This window comes from Mobula birostris, chromosome 11 (assembly GCF_030028105.1).
Source record: "Mobula birostris isolate sMobBir1 chromosome 11, sMobBir1.hap1, whole genome shotgun sequence".
Lineage (NCBI taxonomy): Eukaryota > Metazoa > Chordata > Chondrichthyes > Myliobatiformes > Myliobatidae > Mobula > Mobula birostris.
Window position 1 is genome coordinate 22,362,072 of NC_092380.1, and position 12,660 is coordinate 22,374,731.

A 12,660-nucleotide genomic window follows, 5' to 3' on the forward strand; every position below is an offset into this window, starting at 1 on the left:
TCACTGGGGAAATCTGTGCCATTACAACTTACTGTGCTGCATCAATGCATGAAACATCAGTGATGAGGAAAAGACATTTGGCCATAGAGCAACGTACAAATTAATGGAGAATCTCAGCAGGTCAGGCAGCATCTGTGGAGGGAGTTGCACAGACGACGTTTCAGGCAGAGATCCACCTGGAATGGCGACTGTTCATTACCCTCCATAAACGTTCTCTGACCTGCGGAGTTCTTCCAGCATTTTATGTGTGTGTTGCACAGGGCTGGTAAGAGCTGAAGAAAATTGCAAACTCAGCCAGCTTCATGATGGGCACTGGCCTCTCCAGCATCGAGGAAATCTCCAAAGAGTGGTGCTTCAAAAAGGTGGCATCCATCATCGGAGAGAAGATGAGGCAACCGTGGCTGACAAGGAAAGTTAAAGACAGCATAAAAGCAAAAGAGAGGGCATATAATAGAGCAAAAATTAATGTGAAGTTAGACAATTGGGAAGCCTTTAAAAACCAACAGAAGGCAATTAAAAGAGCCATAAAAAGAGAAAAGATGAAATATGAAGGTAAGCTAGCCAATAATACCAAAGGGGATACCAACAGTTTTTTCAGCTATGAAAAGTAAAAATAGGCAAAGAGGCCATCAAACCACTGGAAAATGACACTGGAGAAGTAGTAATAGGGGACAAAGAAATGGCTGACAAACTAAGTATGTATTTTACATCAGTCTTCACTGTGGAAGACTCTAGCAGTATGCCAGAAATTTTTAAGGGTCAGGAGGCAGATATGAGTGTAGCTGCTGTTATTGAGAAGGTGCTTGGGAAAGCTGAAAAGTCTGAAGGTAGATAGGTCACCTGGACAACATGGACTACACCCCAGTGTTCTGAAAGAGGTGGCTGAAGAGATTGTGGAAGCATTCCGAGATGCTCTTCCAAGAAGCACTGGATCCTGGAAAGGTTCCAGAGGACTGGAAAAGTGCAAATGTCACTCTACTCTTCAAGAAAGAGGGGGGAGAGGGAGAAGAAAATAAATTATAGGCCAGTTAGACTGACTTCAGTATTAGGAAGATGTTGGAGTCCATTATTAAGGATGAAGTTTCAGGATACTTGGAAGCACATGATAAAATAGGCCAAAGTCAGGCTGGTTTACTTAAGGGAAATCTTGCCTGACAAATCTGTTGGAATCCTTTCAGGAAATAACAGGCAGTTGTTTGCTTGGATTTTCAGAAGACCTTTATCAAGGCACTGCACATGATGCTGCTTAACAAGACAAGAGCCCTTGGTATTGCAGGAAGGACACTAGCATGGATTGAGGATTGGCTGTCTGGCAGGAGGCAAAGAGTGAGAATTCTTGTTGAGACCACTTCTTTGCACATATGTCAACAATTTGGATGTCAGAATTGATGGCTTTGTGTCCAAGTCTACAGACAATACAAAGATAAGTGAAGGGGGCCAGGTAGTGTTGAGGAAACACGGAGTCTGCAGAAGGACTTAGATTGGGAGAATGGGCAAGGAAGTGGCAGATGGAATACAGTGTCAGGAAGTGTATAGTCATACAATTTGGTACAAGGAATAAAAGCACAAACAATTTTCTAAATGGGGAAAAAATTCAAAAATCAGGAGGTGCAAATGGACTTTGGAGTCATTGTGCAGGATTCCCAAAAGGTTAACTTGCAGGTTGAGTCAGTGGCAAGGAAGGCAAATGCAGTGTTAGCACTCATTTTGATAGGACTGAAATATAAAAACAAGGATGTGATGCTGAGGCCTTAAGGCACAGGTCAAATGGCACGTGGAATATTGTGAGCAGTTTTAGGCTCCTTATCTAAGAAAAAATGTGTTGGCATTGGAGAAGGTCCAAAGGATGATAATTATAATGACTCTGGGAATTAAAGCATCGATGTATGAGAAGTGTTAGATGGTTCTGGACCTGTACTCACTTAGGTTTAGAAGAATGAGGTGGGTGCCATTAAAAGCTATGGAACATTGTAAGGCCCAGCTAAAGCAGATGTGATTATTGATATTCCTGTCAAGATGGCGCCTGCGTACAACACTCCCATGGTCAATATCTTCTGGATAAAACATGAAACCATATAATTCACTTCTTTTATGTCTTTTACATTTGTTTTTCATCTTGAGTGTGATTCTGGAACTGTTGGAGCCTGTGATTTGCAGTTTAGATATCGTTTGGGTATTTCAACGCTCTGCAGTCTCCAAGAGGAATCTGGGAGACAGAGGCAGTGCGCGCGAACCTTGTGGTGAGAAGACTGCAGGACGGGGCACAAGTCGCTGTTCAACTCCATTTCACTGATTAAAGCTTCCATTGTCCGCCAATTTAAGTGACGAGGGAGACTCAAACATTGTGGCAAATGCGGAGGGTGAGCACTGGGTGCTTGTATTTTGATTGCTGGAGGGATCACTCTGCTACTGGAGATGGGAAACTGTCTTTTTGATCACTCTGCTGCTGGACAGGGGAGACTGCCTTTTGATCACTGGTGGGATCACTCTGATACCAGAGAGAGGAGACTGCCTTTTGATCGCTCTGCTGTCGGACAGGGGAGACTGGCTTTTGATCACTCTGCTTTCGGACAGGGGAGACTGGCTTTTGATCACTCTGCTTTCGGACAGGGGAGACTGGCTTTTGATCACTCTGCTTTCGGACAGGGGAGACTGCCTTTTGATCACTCTGCTGTCGGACAGGGGAGACTGCCTTTTGATCGCTCTGCTGTCGGACAGGGGAGACTGGCTTTTGATCACTCTGCTTTCGGACAGGGGAGACTGGCTTTTGATCACTCTGCTTTCGGACAGGGGAGACTGCCTTTTGATCACTGGTGGGATCACTCTGATACCAGAGAGAGGAGACTGCCTTTTGATCGCTCTGCTGTCGGACAGGGGAGACTGGCTTTTGATCACTCTGCTTTCGGACAGGGGAGACTGCCTTTTGATCACTCTGCTGTCGGACAGGGGAGACTGGCTTTTGATCACTCTGCTTTCGGACAGGGGAGACTGGCTTTTGATCACTCTGCTGCTGGACAGGGGAGACTGGCTTTTGATCACTCTGCTGTCGGACAGGGGAGACTGGCTTTTGATCACTCTGCTGTCGGACAGGGGAGACTGGCTTTTGATCACTCTGCTGTCGGACGGGGGAGACTGGCTTTTGATCACTCTGCTGTCGGACAGGGGAGACTGGCTTTTGATCACTGGTCAGATCACTCTACTGCTGGAGAGGGGAGAGGCTGCCGCTGTGTCCGGAGAGTATTACCCAGGTTTATGTGTTTTGGATATACATTTGGTCTATGGACTTTATTTTTTAAGTCTTATAGTTTTTTTATGTTCTGTGTTTTTCACTCAATCATTCTCGATTTTTTTGTGTGTGGGGGGGGAGTCGATGTGCCTGTTCCATTTTTGTTAGTTTTTTTGTGTGAGGAGGGAAAATTTGTGCGTTGATGATCGTGCTGCTGTTCTTTTCTATCTTGATTTTGTGGCTATCTGGAGAAGAATTTCAGAGTTGTATACATTGATAATAAATGAACCTTTAAAGATGTTTCCTATAATGGGGGAGTCTAGGACCAGAAGGCACTATCTCATGATAGAGGGACATGGATTTAGAACAGACATAAGGATGAATTTCTCTAGCCAGGGGGTGTGGTAAATCTGTGGAATGCATTGCCACAGATGGTTGTCATTGACTATATTTAAAGCGGAAGTAGATAAGTTCTTGATCAGTCAGAGGTCAAAGATTATGGGGTCATAAACACAAAATAATCTGCAGATGCTGGGGGTCAAAGCAACACTCACAACACGCTGGAGGAACTCAGCAGGTCGGGCAGCATCCGTGGAAAAGATTGGTCGACGTTTCGGGCCAGAACGTCAACCGATCTTTTCCACGGATGCTGCCCGACCTGCTGAGTTCCTCCAGCATGAAAGATTATGGGGTGAAGGCAGGAGAATGTATATCCTCAGCTATAATGGAATAGTGGACTAGACACAATGGGCTGAATAGCCTAATTCTGCTCCTATGTCTTATGATCTTATTAAGGACTCCCATTACCCAGAACTTGCCCTCTTCTCATTGCTACCATTAAGGAGGAGATGCAGGAGCCTGAAGGCACACACTCAACACTTTAGGAACAGCTTCTTCCCCTCTGCCATCAAATTTCTGAATGGACAATAAACCCGTGTGCTTTTTTCCTTTTTTCACACTACTTATTTAACTTACTATATTTCTTACTGTAATTTATAGTTTTTTATGTATTGCAATGTACTGCTGCAAAACAAATTTCATGACATGTGCCAGTGATATTAAACGTGATTCTGATTCATTTACAGAATCTCTTGTATTCATGATTTGCATTTAAATGGACTGTCCTTTTCATTATTGTACACTTTCTTGTAAAATTTGTGTACAATTGATGTTTTTGGTTTTCCTGCGAGTGCTGTCTATCTGACACTCTGTGCCTGTGATGCTGCCGTGAGGAGGACTTTCATTGCACCATAATGGCATGGTAGACTAGACACGATGGGCTGAATGGCCTAATTCTGCTCCTATGCACGCACTTAATTGTGCAGATGATAATAAACTCCACTTTGACTTGGATCATTGGCATTGCTACAGCAATGTTAACATTGTACAGAAAGTCAGTGACAAGAAGTTTATAGAAACACACGTAAAATGCTGGAGGAACTCAGTGGGTCAGCCAGCATCTATGGAGAGGAATTGAACAGAAGGGTCTCAGCCCAAAATGTCGACTGTTCATTTCCCTCCACAGATGCAGGCTGACCTGCTGAGTTCCTCCAACATTTTGTGTGTATTACTCAAGATTTTCCAGCACCTGCAGAATCTGTGCCTCTGATTAGCTGTGTAAACCTTCCCACGACAGGCCCAGAGCTGTCCACATTACAGAACTAATTGGGAGTGGTTCACACAGCTCCTCGGGGCTTTTCTGTTCTGCCTTGCGGTAAGATAATTCCTGATACTTTGTCCACATTCCTGCCCCATCCTTATACAACAATGTCTGAACATCTGTAAGAATTCACCTTGAATATACACAGTCTAATTGTGGCCTCATGCCTTGCTGATATTTGTAACTACAACACTATGTTACAGGATGTGTGTGTGTGTGTGTGTGCGCGCGCACGCGCGTGCACACACATTAAAGTGCAGTATTTGGGGGAAATGCTCGAAGAAAGAGTGCACTTTCAAAGATGCCCAGGCCATACTCTCTTCTCACTGCTGGCATTAGGAAGAAGCTGCAGGAGCCTCAAGTCCCTCACCACCAGGTTCTGGAACAGTTAATACCCCTCAACCACAGGCTCTTTAAACAGAGGGTATAACTTCTCTCACCGCAACACTGAACTGATTCCACAATCTATGGACTCACTTTTAAGGACTCTTAAAACTCGTGTTCTCAATATTTATTACTTACTTTTTAAAATTTTCCTTTTGTATTTCCAGTTGTCTTTTGCACGTCAATCACTGTTCTGTGCGTTTTGTAACTGATTCTATTGTCTTCCTTTCTATTCACCGTGAATGCCCATAGGGCAATTAATCTCAGGGTGATATATGGTGACATATGTGTAGTCAGATAATAAATTTACTTTGAACTAAACTGATGCTATTAATGTAGTGATAGTGTAGCAAAGAGAAAAGGGTAAACTTTGAGCACATCTACAAAGAGTGCTGCTGCAAAGTTCAAAGTAAATTTATTATCAAAGTACATATATGTCATCATATACAACCCTGTGATTTCGGTCACAAGAACACGGCGTCCATCATCAAGGGCCCCCATCACTCAGGCCATGAGGGCGAGCTCTCTTCTCGCTCCTGCCGTCAGGAAGGAGTTTTAGGAGCCTCATGACATCAGACTCTTGAACCAAAAATGATAACTTCACTCACCCCAACACTGAACCGATCTGTGGCACAGGCACAGAGCTTCAGATAGACAGCATTCACAGGAAAACCAAAAACATCAATTATACACAAATTTCACAAGGAAGTAAAGAATAATGAAAAGGACAATCCATTTAAATCCATTAGGTGAAATCTCAGAATTTCAGAATCTATCTATTCATTCATTTATTTAGCGCAACTTGTCTTTTTTATGCACATTGGTTATTTGTCAGTCTTTGTGTATTGTTTTCGTTGATCTGTTGTATTTCTTTGTTCTACTGTGAATGCCTGCAAGAAAACAAATCTCAGGGTTGCATATGTTCTTTGATAATAAATTTACTCTGATTTTGGTGCCTTCATTGTGATGGAAATTCTGAATTTGTTTTATATACAGGAATACTCCAATAATCTGCTGTCCAATTTTTTCCAAAAACACGATGATTCAGCATTTGATTCACCAAGCTGTGATTCCCACAGAAGAGTCACTGGGGGCCCTGAGTCCCCAGGGAGCCCTTTAAACATTAGGCTCATATCGTGGGAAACAGGCCCTTCAGCCCACTGAGCCTGTGCTGACCATCAAGCACTAATCCTGCATAAATCTCAAATTTTATATTTTCTATTGCCACCTCTCTCTATGATTCTACCCCTCACGCACACAATTTAGAGCAACCAATTAACCCTCTGACTCACAGGCCTTTGGAATGTGAAAGGAAGCAGGAGGAACACACGCATCGGGAGGACGTGCAAACTCCACACAGACAGCACTGGATGTGGGGATTGAACCCGGGTCCCTGGCACTGTGAGGCATCAGCTCTGCCCACTGCACCCCTAAGCTGCCCTAAAGTTTATTAGGGACGTGCAGCATCTAAATTAAGTTTATTTTCACGTGTTCCTCAAAACATACAGTGAAATGTTATTTACTTATTGAAATACAGTGCAGAATAGGCTCTTCTAGCCCTTCAAATCGCACCGCCCAGCAACCCCCGATTTAATCCTAGCCTAATCACAAAATTAATCTCCTTATCAGTCTTTGGACTGTGGGAGGAAACTGGAGCGCCCAGAGGAAACCCATGCGGTCACGGGGAGAACGTACAAACTCCTTACAGACAGCAGCGGGATTACGGAATGCGTCGTTTGGCTTGCTCTGTTCCTCCCTCCCACCCACAAATTAGGCCGTCTTCCTTGCCCACAATCTTTCGACAATTCTAACTCCTTGCACAACTCAGGTTCTCTTCTACTCTGGTATTGGCTGGCTTTGCCTTTCATTGTGAGCTCAGCTTGTACACAGCAAGATTCCAACAGCCAACATTATCAGGTCACATACCACCAGGCTCAAGGATAGCTTCTACCCTGCTGCTATCAGACTTTTAAACAGATTTCTCACATGCTAAAAGATTATTATGTCATAATATCAACACTATCGCATCACATTGATTAGATTAGATACTTTACTGATCCCAAAGAAAATGACAGTGTCACAGTAGCATTACAAGTGCACAGATATACAATATTAGAGTAGAAGTAAGAAAGGATTTTTAAAAAGTTATCTCAACCAGTCTAACGGGGGAGGCGGGGTGGGGGTCATCACTTCCCCGGCTATAGGTTGATTCATTATAGAGTCTAATGGCCGAGGGTAAGAATGACCTCATATAGCGCTCTTTGGAGCAGCACAGATGTCATAGCTTATTACTAAAAGTGCTCCTATGTTCAGCCAAGGTGGCATGCAGAGGGTGAGAAACATTGTCCAGAATTGCCAGGATTTTCTGTAGGGTTGTTTGTTCTACCACAGCCTCCAGTGTGTCCAGTTTGACTCCTATAACAGAGCCAGCCTTTCTAATCAGTTTATTGAGCCTGTTGGCATCACCCATGTTGATGCCATTGCCCCAGCACACCACCGCATAGAAGATTGTACTGGCGACAACAGACTAGTAGAATATTTGAAGGAGAGGCCTGTATACTCCAAAGGACCTCAGTCTTCTCAGGAAGTAGAGGTGACTCTGGCCCTTCTTGTACATAGCCTCTATGTTGGTGCGCCACTCAAGTCTGTCATCCAGTCTTGTAGGTCTTCAGCATCAGTAGTAACAGGGAGCAATGCAAGCTTAGTCTTCCTAAAGTCCATCACCATCTCCTTTGTCTTAGTGATGTTGAGCTGCAGATGATTCATCTTGCACCATTTGACAAAGTCCCCCACCATGGCCCAGGGTTTATCCTCCAGTCCTCCCCTTGTACACCCAATTATTGCCAATTCATCAGAGAATCTCTGCATGATTCATCAGAGAATCATGACTCAGTGTTGTATCTGAAGTCTGAGGTATACAGGGTAAACAGGAAGGGAACCAGTACAGCACTCTGTGGTGCCCCATTGCTGCTTATAGCCAGGTCTGACACACAGCTCTGAAGCAGCACAAAGTGTGGTCTGTCAGTCAGGTAGTCCATTATCCAGGATACAATGGAAGTGCCAACCTGCACTGAATGAAAATTTCCCCCAGCAAAGAGGGCTGTATGGTACTGAAGTACCTCGGGGCTCAAGAATAGTTTCTATCCTGCTGCTCTCAGACTCGTGAACTCATACACTCAAAGATGAAATCTGGGTCTCCCAGACTACCCCCGTCATGGTCTGTGCAATTTATTTCTCTACCCACACTGTTCTTTCCCTGTAACACTCTATTCTGCATTCTGTTTCCCTTTTATTCCCTCGATGTACCTACATATGGAGTGATCTGTCTGGATGGCACACGAAACAAAAGCTTTTCACTGATTCCCGGCACGTGTGACAACAACGAGGGGGGGCAAGGTAGCGTAGAGGTCAGTGAAATGCCTTACAGTGCCAGTAACCCGGGTTCATTTCCAGCCTCTGCCTGCATGGATTTTGCACGTTCCCCAAATCACCGTGTCGGTTTCCTCCAGGTACCCCGGTTTCCCTCACGCTCCAAAGACCAGAAGACCATAAGATATAGGAACAGAATTAGACCATTTGGCCCATCGAGTCTGCTCCACCATTTCTTCCTCCCGCCTCCCCCCCCCACAACCAATCCAGCTGTACGTCAGCTGGACAGTTTTACCCAGAGTGAATGTCCCTTTAAGGAACAACTCAGTCCTTCCATACAGGAAAAGGAACAGTTCCCTTTCCAACACAGCAACACTGCTCACTGCCAAAATTGTTCCAGGATTTATAAAATGCCGGGGAGAGGGGGGATTACTCCCTCCAGACCTGGCCAGTGTCCAGTGCGCGAACTCTTGACAAAAGGTTGTAAAGTGATAGCTGGTATAAAATAGTCAAAAGCAGCTGAGTAGATATTGCCAGTTCCCTCCTGCCCAACACAGCCACAGAGAAAATGGATTTTATTTTTAACTGTGCGGCGAGCGAACCAGATATGTACATCCACGCTCAAGCATACAGACACACACACTGCTCAGACCCTCACACAGACACACACCAACACACTCCCCTCACACAGACACTGGGGCACACACCAACACACTCCCCTCACACAGACACTGGGGCACACACCAACACACTCCCCTCACACAGACACTGAGACACACACCAACACCCCCCCCTCACACAGACACACACCAACACACTCCCCTCACACAGACACTGAGACACACACCAACACACTCCCCCTCACACAGACACTGAGACACACACCAACACCCCCCCCTCACACAGACACACACCAACACACTCCCCTCACACAGACACTGAGACACACACCAACACACTCCCCCTCACACAGACACTGAGACACACACCAACACCCCCCCCTCACACAGACACACACCAACACACTCCCCTCACACAGACACTGAGACACACACCAACACACTCCCCCTCACACAGACACTGAGACACACACCAACACCCCCCCCTCACACAGACACACACCAACACACTCCCCTCACACAGACACTGGGGCACACACCAACACACTCCCCCTCACACAGACACTGAGACACACACCAACACCCCACCCTCACACAGACACTGAGACACACACCAACACCCCCCCCTCACACAGACACACACCAACACACTCCCCTCACACAGACACTGAGACACACACCAACACCCCCCCCTCACACAGACACACACCAACACACTCCCCTCACACAGACACTGAGACACACACCAACACACTCCCCCTCACACAGACACACACCAACACACTCCCCCTCACACAGACACTGAGACACACACCAACACACTCCCCTCACACAGACACTGAGACACACACCAACACACTCCCCTCACACAGACACTGAGACACACACCAACACCCCACCCTCACACAGACACTGAGACACACACCAACACCCCCCCCTCACACAGACACACACCAACACACTCCCCTCACACAGACACTGAGACACACACCAACACACTCCCCCTCACACAGACACACACCAACACACTCCCCTCACACAGACACTGAGACACACACCAACACCCCCCCTCACACAGACACACACCAACACCCCCCCCACACAGACACTGAGACACACACCAACACACTCCCCCTCACACAGACACACACCAACACACTCCCCTCACACAGACACTGAGACACACACCAACACACTCCCCCTCACACAGACACTGAGACACACACCAACACCCCCCCCCCTCACACAGACACACACCAACACACTCCCCTCACACAGACACACACCAACACACTCCCCTCACACAGACACTGAGACACACACCAACACACTCCCCTCACACAGACACTGAGACACACACCAACACACTCCCCTCACACAGACACTGAGACACACACCAACACACTCCCCCTCACACAGACACTGAGACACACACCAACACCCCACCCTCACACAGACACTGAGACACACACCAACACCCCCCCCCCCTCACACGCGTGGATATATATATATACACAGACACTGTGGCACAACCAAACATACCCCTGCACACTCGCACACGGTCATTCACACGCATATTGCACAAACTTCCTCACAGACACAGAAATATTACCTCACCCAAACCAACATTCTCCCTCACAGACACTCACACACACTAAGACATACTTCTTCACGCGCACACACCGACATAATTCCCTCACACGCAGGAGACCCGCGCAAACCAATTTTTCGCCACGAACATTTCTCAAAAGTTCCAGCCAGGTCGTCAGAATGCCAGCAGATAGGCGTAAATCTTTAACAAGGCTCACCTCAGGCTTTTGCCAGCTCCCCCACCCCCCCAGACGGTGGGTGGCACTCAGGTGGCAGCGGGACCAGCTCTGGGGGTGAGCTGGTGACAGACTGGCTCCAGAAAAACGCCCGTGAAATCTCCCAGCGCAGAACCAGCCCACCGTTGGCTTGTGCCTGTCCTGTGGCTCCCGTCCCTTCTCTCTCCCTCTCTGATTCCTCACAGAGAATGCCGAGGAATGCCTCCCTCCCGCAACGAGCATGTGCAACCCATGGACAGAAAACGTCACGGGTGTGTGAAAGATTCTGGATGCAGGGCTGAGTTTCAGTAGTTTATCTTAAAGGAGGCACGGTTCAGAGACCTTCTTCGTATCCTCTCTGGAAGCCACTAGGATAATATTAACTTGGCAGTGTTTCAAAACCTCGCTGGAAACACCAGCTATCACGTACTAAAGTCTCTCCTGAACTCTCTATCTTCTCTTTTTCTCTTTCTCTTTCTCTCTCTCCCCCACACCCTCCTTCTCCTCTTTCCTCTCCATCTCTGTTCTTTCTCTCTTTCTGTATCTCTGTGATTCTCTCTATCTCTATCTATCTAACTGTTTCTCCCTAACACCAACCCCTTTCCACTTTTCACAGAGGAAGGCCATCAGCATTGACAAGGATGCCTGCCACCCACCCTGCAAAACCTGATGACGGGTCTCTGCCCAAATCCTTTCCATAGATGCTGCCTGACCTGCAGAGTTCCCCCAGCATTTTGTGTAGGACCAGTGATGCAGAGCTGGGCAGAAAAGTGGCAGATGGAGTTCAATCTGGATAAGTGTGAGGTGATGCATTTTGGAAGGACAAACCAGAAGGCTGAGTACAGGGTTAATGGTCAGTTACTTCAGAGTGTGGGTGAACAGAAGGACCTTGGGGTTCAAATCCATACATCCCTCAAGGTCGCTGCACTGGTTGATAGGATAGTTAAGAAGGCCTATGGGATGCTAGGCTTCATTAATAGGGGGATTGAGTTCAAGAGTAGAGAGGTCATGTTGCAACTCTAGAAATCTCAGGTGAGACCACACTTAGAGTATTGTGTTCAGTTCTGGTCACCTCATTATAGAAAGGATGTGGAAGCTATGGAGAGGGTGCAGAGGAGATTTACCAGGATGTTGCCTGGATTGGAAAACAAGTCTGATGAGGCTAGGTTAGCAGAGCTGGGACTTTTCTCTTTGGAGCGTAGAAGGATGAGAGGGCACTTGATAGAGGTCTACAAGATTATGAGAGGCATAGATAGGGTGGATAGCCAGTACCTGTTTCCCAGGGCACAAATAGCAAATACCAGAGGGCATATGTACAAAGTTAAGGGAGGGAAGTTTAGAGGAGACATCAAGGGTAAGTTTTTTTACACAGAGGGTTGTGGGTGCTTGGAATGACTTGCCAGGGGTGGTGGTGGAGGCTAAAACATTTGGAATATTTAAGAGCCTCTTGGATAGACACATGGATGAAAGAAAAATAGAGGGTTACGGGGTAGTGTGGGTTTAGTTTTTTTTAAAGGAATATATGGGTCGGCACAACATCGAGGGCCAAAGGGCTTGTACTGTGCTGTAGTATTCTAGTGTCTAGTGATAACCTGG

The 12,660-nt window shown here is 46.5% G+C and overlaps 1 protein-coding gene across 2 annotated transcripts in view; it reads right to left on the reverse strand.

Moving 5' to 3' along the window:
- Nucleotides 1–11,304, reverse strand: part of LOC140204927 (protein kinase C and casein kinase substrate in neurons protein 3) — a 79,424-nt gene extending 68,120 nt beyond the window's left edge. Inside the window, exon 1 of one of the 2 annotated variants that reach the window (XM_072271903.1) lies at nucleotides 11,068–11,303. The gene's annotated coding sequence lies outside the window, so the exon portion shown is untranslated. Of the gene's footprint in view, nucleotides 1–11,067 lie in introns of both variants that reach the window. The other variant, XM_072271905.1, reaches the window with a different exon arrangement.
- Between the last annotated feature and the right edge of the window lie 1,356 nt (nucleotides 11,305–12,660).